Source organism: Lissotriton vulgaris, chromosome 1_1, assembly GCF_964263255.1.
Source record: "Lissotriton vulgaris chromosome 1_1, aLisVul1.2, whole genome shotgun sequence".
Taxonomy (NCBI): domain Eukaryota; kingdom Metazoa; phylum Chordata; class Amphibia; order Caudata; family Salamandridae; genus Lissotriton; species Lissotriton vulgaris.
In genome coordinates, this window is record NC_141685.1 from 696,169,075 (window position 1) to 696,177,276 (window position 8,202).

The window sequence follows — 8,202 nt, forward strand, 5'->3', positions numbered from 1 at the left end:
TCCAGGGATTATAACAACATACAGTGTAGGGAAACTCTGCCTAGAATGGCTAACTACATCCACACTGGCTGAAATTAAGCAACACTTGTCTTTATTAAAAGATGGTGCTGATTTGCACGATTTCATTCTTGGACCACGCAAACAGCGTCAAAAGCGTTTCATAGCGACCAGTATCTATGCTGCTTACAACGAGGCTTGGAAAGTAAAGCAAATTGAAACTGCTGAAAAAATACGAGAAATTGATCGTATTAATTTGAAGAAATCACTTTCTGTGGTAGACAATGGGTTAATGACTCTGTCTTCCAGAATATATTCTTTGGACAATATTGTATCCTCTGCCTTTGATGTGATAGACAGAGATTTGCTTATGTTACAACATGGCCAATCTCAATTACGCTCTATTATAGAATTAGGCTGGACGCTGCAAAATCTTCGTTCAGGCTATGTGCCTGGGCGTTTAATCAACACAACGTCATTATTTTCCAGTTTTAACCTTACTGATAAACAGATCAGTTTGGCACAGAAAGGAGCAGACTATACAATCCTGAGCATCGAAAAACTTGAGAGATTATCATTGACAATGTCAGAGAGTCCTGTCATTGAATGGATAATACACGGAATTATCACAATTCCGATAACAACTTTCCGATTTCATAAATGCCTTGAGTACATACCTGCTGGCCAATATGAACAATTGGGTAAAGGATATGTTAAATCTATATGGAAATTACCATACACTCATTCTTGCTATAGTGACAGTGACAAAAATGTATTTCTTAGTGGTGAGAACTGTAAACATTCACTAAGCGGTATACTTTTGTGTCAGGGTATTAATTTACACGGAGCATGTGATGGAAATTCAAACAACCTTTCATGCCACCAGCTAGTCACACCTGCAACTCAGATAGAGCCCTTCTTTATGCAACTCGCAAACGGGAGTTACATTCTTAGAACGGATCAAAGATGCTGTATGCAAGCATTGTTTCCGAGCGGGCCTCCAGACATAGTGACTCCCATCTGGCCTCGTCTGAATCTCTATTCTATACGAATTGATACATTAAGCAAAATGAAATCTGTGCTTTTACAGACAACCGTGCCTATAACGTCATCTAAAGAGACGTATGATCTTCTAGTCGCAAGGACGGCTACTGAAGTCCATGACCTTTTATCAACAAATTGCCCCGTGCATTTCGTAGAAATGTTCAGCCAACTCCTTAACATGTCTAGTGCTACAAGCATCCCAGGCATATTTAAGACAGTCTTTACGGGACTGCTAACACCCTTCCAGGCAATTTTGGGAATCTTTCCTAATTTTGTGCACTCCATTTTTGGCGGCATACCACTATTTTTGGGACTCATTGCAGGGATTCTATTTTTGACCCTCCTGCTACGTTATGGCAAGCCTCGGCTCAGACATAGCTCCCATGGGAATGGAAGAGACAATCCTAGCAATGCGCTACAGGGACAGGATAACTAACGTCCTCGGATTGGCCAGGCTGAGAGATCTAAACATGACCTGGTTCCTTTCATTCAGACCGATATGGCAAAATTGCATTTTACCTGTGCTACGGTGTATGCTTTGCGGCGATGAATGCGTGTTGGACATCTGTCTTTCACTTCCATCAGCAGTACCAATGGACGTCGATACTTTGCTCAGTCCAATAACGGCTCACGCATTGTGTTGTCCCCAGCGGCTACCAATCCTGATGACGGCATTCGTGGAGACTCCTGTACTACAGCCAAGTGGTAACAGTGGAGCGAGTGGCAAAAGCAACATCATCCAGGTACAACGTTCTGTGAGCATTGCTGGTCCTGCCTTCGATGACAGCAATCATTCTCACACCTGCCAAGTTACAGCGCTTTCTAATTTGGTTGAACTATCACCTGCTTTTGTAGACCAATTCTTTGAGAGCCTGTCTGATACGATGTTCTCACCCATAGAGAAACAATAACTTTTGAGAAGCTTTCCGACACACAGCGTTCCCATGAACTCTGAATTCGGCCTTCAGTTTTGATCAACAAAAACTGCCAGGAGCTTTGGAAATCTATTTTCTTTGAATTGGACAATTTTTTCTAATATTGACCTTTTTTGGCACGAACAACTCTTTGCTTAACGTAAAAACTATTCTTAGAGAACAGAAGCTTCACACTTCTATTTCTAAACACATCTAGAGACATAACAACATAACACCAGCCTCTAGCACACATGTTATTACAATGCATTTTTATGTGATGATTTATCTCGCATTTCTTCTGTCAGAGATACTTCATGTGTAATTCCTTTTGCATAATCGTTCATTGACTTCATATGCAATAATGTTGAATGATTAATATGCTTTAAAAAACGTACAGTACCTAAATTCCATGTATTACAAGTACGCCTATTTCGAATGCATTTATGTATTTTGGGGTGGGCAATGTTACACATGCATCTTATTGCTTAGTTTTAGTAATTTTGATGGACATGAAAACGTGGAGTGGGTGTTGCGTGCTTATCTAGGTTCCTGATCGATACTGTGACCTTATGCCCCTATTCGGCTATAAATCCATTTATTCCCTATATTGGCATAACCGTTCAAGTACGATTTTCTGAAAAGTCATCTCTGGCCTCACACGAACAGAGCCACATTCCAGCATGACTCTCTGCTACTTCCTTTGCGACCAATTAGTGCAATGACAGAGCAGCAGCCACTATCTGATATTCCTAGATAACACTCCGAGTTCTTCAACAAGATATAAACTTAGCAAACCTGGAAATCCCCGCTTGCTATGTTTTGATTAGTAATGGAACTCTAATGAGCAACTGATAACTGTCACTTCCTAGTGACATCTTTAATTGACGTCTTATGTCCAGCAAACTTGCGTCAAACCCGGCACCTGTCAGGTATAAATATTACCAACGTTGCCTTAAGCAATGCGAGTATGTTGCCTGTTGCTGATGCAAGCTGCCTGCATGACCCTGTGTTGGTAAACCTAGCACTCTGTCGCTGCAGCCTGCTATCCTGTGGTGGTGAAGCTGCTGATTACCATTATCGCCGCTACAGCGCAAACTATGGTGCAGTACGCTTAAGGAGCTGAAACAGCCGTCCTCTGCAAAGACATCCAGCAGATTCCAGCTGCCCGCGGACGCTGTCACCCCTCCTTCCTCGACGTGCTGAAGAGAGAAGCCGCTGCATTTCTTGTGCAGAGAAATCCAGTCCCGGCGCTTCCGGTTTACCCTCGCGGGTGACTGGGATATCGAGAGAGACCCCTGAAGGAGATACCAATCCTCCATCATTCTATTCAGAGGTATGGTGTTGACTAAACCCTTAGATGAGAATTCTTGAAACAAACCTTGGCAAAACCAACTTAACTTAAGCTACTTACTTACTCCCCTTCTCACGTGTTAGGCTTAGGTCAGGCACTCTGGGGTAGGCTTAGTTAGAAGCACCAGTTGAGTATGTTAGCCTAATGTATATATGACTGTATATATGTTTTATTACTTTTAAACCATTGTATGGCTAAGAAACCATATCAATGCTTTTACAGTTCTATTTCGCAATACTTATCTTACTGTACGTACTTTTTATAATAACAATTATTGCAATTGTGGCAATACATTTCTCTTGTACGAGAAGAAAGACTGTTCAATAAATGTTAACCCTTTATTGATACACGCCCGTCTCTCTATTCTCTACATCTCGTGAAAGTAAACTGCACTAGACTGACTGAGTGAAATCTATGTCTATTGTTTCACACGACCCTAGAGATCGACTCTTGATCTGAGGAGCAAAGTTGTCATGTTGCACGGTTGTTGGAAAACTGAATCCCTTCTTGTCCGTGCCAAGGAAGCTGATCACTTCCTATGCAGAGAAGAAAGTTTCCAGTGACCTCTGAGCTAGTTGGTAACACAACCCAATTAAGTTTAGCATAGTCAGTGGAGGCCTGGAATATAAGCAGTTCCACGTCGATACTACTGTTTATGTTATTCCAATGCGCAGGGCCTAGTGGGAAACTAGGAACTACACTACAGAACTTCTGGCAATGCTAGGGTGGTGGCCACCTTTCTAATGGGAATGCAGAATGTGGAAAGCATTTGAAAGTAAGTGCATATACAAATTTGCAATAGTTTGTACAAAAGTCGATGCATGAATTAAGCATTTTACAGATGAAAAAACTAAAATCAATAAAACAAATTGATGACAGCTGCTTGTAGGCTAGCACTTTTTTGTGGAAGTAGGCAATAAGGTCACTTGAAGATGGACACTCAGTTCTCGCAAAGTTAACAATATTGAACTGTGAACAAGAGTTCTGTTCAGAATGATACACCTGGACGACTAACACAGACTCTTCAAGAGTCAACCCAAGCATTGCAGTTGTAAGTAGACCATGAAGCAATGTGCAAGCTATAGTCATATTTGATCTCAAACTAACCAACCACCTCTCGAAGAAAAGAAGAATTAATGGAGAAAGAAGCAGAGAAAACAAATTGAAATCTGCTGCATTTCTAAAGATACAATCGGAACAGTGTATCATCCTTCCACAGCATATTACCAAGTGTGCCGGAGTTGCAAAACATATTACTATCCCATGGGTTTGGCCTTCTCTGTCGGTTCACCCCCAGATCCTTAGCCTTCACCCTTCCTGTTTTCTGAATTTCGTTTTTGTTGACATGAGGACTCTGTGTACTTTACTACTGCTAATCAGTACTAAAGTGCTTGTGCTCTCTCTTTTAACCCCTTCCACGCTGATGACGAGCTGGGCTCGTCATGGCGTAGTCTCCTCGCACGCTGATGACGAGCCCAGCTCGTCACTTAACATGCGTTTTAAAAAATCTCAGCGCAGGAGCGGAATTCCGCTAGCGCGCATGAGGTTAAACATAGTAAAATTGCTTTACACCCAATTAAAACCACAAAACATGATGGGAAGAATGATTGCAATTGGTTCTTTCACTGGCAATCACTCCAGATAGAATTCCAATCCATCGTTCTTTAGCTCACCATGCTACCTCAGTTTGGACACAGACATATGCATATCAGTCTTGACCCTGCTCCTCATGGGAACAGGATATTCCGAACAACCAGGTCAGTTTCTCACTAGAGCAGAGCAAAAGCAACCTAGGTGACACAGTTAGCAAAAGAACAATGGGTTGTGAAGCTACCCAGAACGATTCAGTGGCAAGACAAATTGCAAGCATTCTCCCATCATCTTTTGTGTTTCATATACTGGCCTAGGTGGCATGGGTGTGCCCAGATATGGGCTGACTGCTCACTATGTCACTTGAAACAGGCTGTACCTATCCAATAAGCCCATAACTAGGGGTGAAAGTGGCTCTGGGTTTCAGGAGCAGCTCATCTCATGCCAAACATGGCTCCAGGGCTTGCTTTCAAGTTAGCCTTTAAAGAAAACTGTGGAGAAACTATTTTTGCATTTTCCCAAATGGCCAATTACCACAGTCAGGCAAGGAACTAATAAGTTACATTGTGTTTCTTGAGTTGATAAAGGAAGGATGTTGTTCCTCACACAGGAGAAGTGAATCTTGGGAAAGCTATCTGCAATAAAGTGAGTTTGGAAATAGGGAAAATGCCCACTTCCTCTTTACCTTTGACAGAGAGCGCATCTTAGAGCAAGCTCTGTCTAGGTAGCTTTATGCTACATGACCCATGGATGGTAGAGAGACTTCTTAGAAAGACTCCACATGCTGACACCTTTCGTTCTTTCCCTGAGGGTGCTTAAGTAGGGATGTCATCTTAATAATAGTGTACAGATAGATTAATGCTTTTCACTCACTAACCCTGGATGCAGGGAAACTTTGACCAATTATTTGTGGCTTTGTAATAAATTACCCAAGGTTAATAGATGTCCAAAGGATTTTTTACCTAATTGTTTGGCAATAATAACATGTTTCCTCCTCTGTACACTTTCATGCTGCTAAAAAGAACCATCGGATTATGTTTCTAGAACAGATCCAAAATTACTAGTCCCAGCCCTTTCACTAGAAAACAATAGCACTAAATATTCATATTCTTTGACAACCATAAGTGACGAATTTTCAAGTTGCCTCTTAAATTTGGACTTCAGCCACAGTTTAAAAAGACACTACCCTACTTTTTGCCATATCGCTTGTCAGGCTACACCCCTTAGCAGACTCCAATACTTGAGATTTTCAATTTAGTGCGGTAGATTAGAATAAAAAGTATAAGATTATCAGCGTACATAACAAAACGTAGATCACAATTTCCTCCTTTGAGCAAAAAAGGACCCGCACTTCCCTACCATCTTGGGAAAAACCCATGTAATTTGCCACTGGTAGTGGTTTAGACAACCAGTGCCTGATATGTGCCGGCACTCATTTTTCGTCACCACAAATATAGGAAAACAATGGCAAGTGGAGAAAGCAGGGAAGGAAAAAGAATCTCCAGGAGTGAATTAAAGAGAAAGGAAGAGTGGGGTGGTGGAAGAAAGAGATGAGTTAGAAACAAGTAATGGGCGTGTAGGAATTTGGCAGCACCTGCATTTGGCAGTGGCGTCGTTGTGCTGCTAAGAAAACTTTGGTGCTGAGAATTATTTTAATTGTATTTATTTATGTATACATGTATGAAGTTACTTATTTATTTTACCAAATAATTCACCTATGGCAATTGAAGTGTGACTTCAGTGAACAACTTGAAAGCGTCTGATGTTATCAATGCCAGTGGCCTGACACGAAATGAAGGGCCGCTCAATTCTCAACCTCTCAAAGATATTCAATAGCCTTGGGCTGAATGGGGCCCCTCTTAAAGGGTCAGGGGGCCCTTGGTGGGTTGTGTCCCCCACTTCCACCCCACCCTCCGCCTGCGGCCCAGTGACTGCAGCCGCCTGTGTTAGGACCCTGATCAATGGCATTACCTCCTCGTAAGTCTTCCTCGCCCCCTGAGTTACAAAGTGAGCTTTAGCTCCACAACAGAACCCTCCAAAGCAAAAAGAAACCACCTCCCACCCCCTCCCAACATGGCCGACCAGTCCCACCTGACCTCTATAAGAGGCGGACCGGCCCAACCAACAGCCTTTTTTTTTGTTCTGCGCGATACTCTCCAGGGGGGGGGGGGGGCTGTGGCCTCCATTGCGTCCCGTCTTGGGACGCGGCTGTCCCCGGGGCGTTTGCCTTCTCGACGGGTTGAGGGGGGCCGGCTCTGTCCTTGGTCTCGCCTGTTGGGTTTTCTGGACACCTGTGGGGCCGGCCGGCGAGTGGGGGTTCCCTCTCTCAGTTGCGGGTGCGTCCGTTGGCCTTGCCTTCCGGCCCGGGGGTGGGAGCTGTGCTCCTGACCCACCTGGTGGATGCTCTTCGCCGGGTGTGGGTCTTGTCGCTCCCTGTCGGGAGGGGTGATTCCTCTCGGCCTCTTCTTTTTCGTGGACTGCACGTCAGGCTCTCCTCCGTCGGGGTCCCTTCGGATCCCGTCTCGGGCTGGTACGCCTTCGGGGGTCGTATGGTGCTCGCTTCAGCAGCACGTTTACTGAAGTTGGAATGATGAGCATGGCCCCTGCGCACGGATGACACGCAAATACGTGAGGCGTTCCATATAACCAAGGAGCTATAGCTCAAAGGTAAGGCTTGTACCTTTGGTGGGAACAGCCCTCACAGGCCAGGGTTCGAATCCTGCCAGTGCGGTAGAAGTATCCCAAGGTGGGAAATTTTCAAACAGTGATTTTCTTTAATATCGCGCGGCTCCTCGTGCTTCGGACGAGTGGTCTTGGGCGCTGTGTTTTGGACGCAGTCTCCTCGGGAGGCGTGGGGTTTTGGGATCCCACTAACGATCCTCCTGGCCTGCCATCTGTTGCACCGGTGCATTCGGTGTCCCCAGGTCTTGGTCGGGTCGGTCGTCCTGCTGGTGTAGGTGTCACCGGTCTTGTCCCTTCGGGCTATCTTTTCCCCGGGGTCCGACTGGGTGAGGGCGGTTCGACTGGGTCGGATCTAGCCTTCGTTGCCTGGTCTCGCCTTGACCCCGGTGGTGTTTCGGCGCCTGGGGCCTCGACTCGGTCTGCCTCCGGGGGCCCTGTTCACAGCGGGGGCCTCGGCCCTCCGGCCCGGATTCTGCTCTCTCCTCCCGGGTCCTTGTGGTTGCCCTGTCTGTCGCTTGACCTTTCGGTCTGAAGTTCGCGTTTCCCCCGTGCCCTCTGAGCTACGGGATTCGCTTGGGCAGGGCCGGAGTACTCCTGGGCGCTTCGGCAGCGCATGGACTTTTG

The 8,202-nt window shown here is 45.1% G+C and overlaps 1 pseudogene; it reads left to right on the forward strand.

Annotated features, from left to right (window-relative positions):
* Positions 1-7,448: 7,448 nt before the first annotated feature.
* On the forward strand, positions 7,449-7,544 carry LOC147747666 (U6 spliceosomal RNA; annotated as a pseudogene).
* The last annotated feature ends 658 nt before the right edge of the window (positions 7,545-8,202 follow it).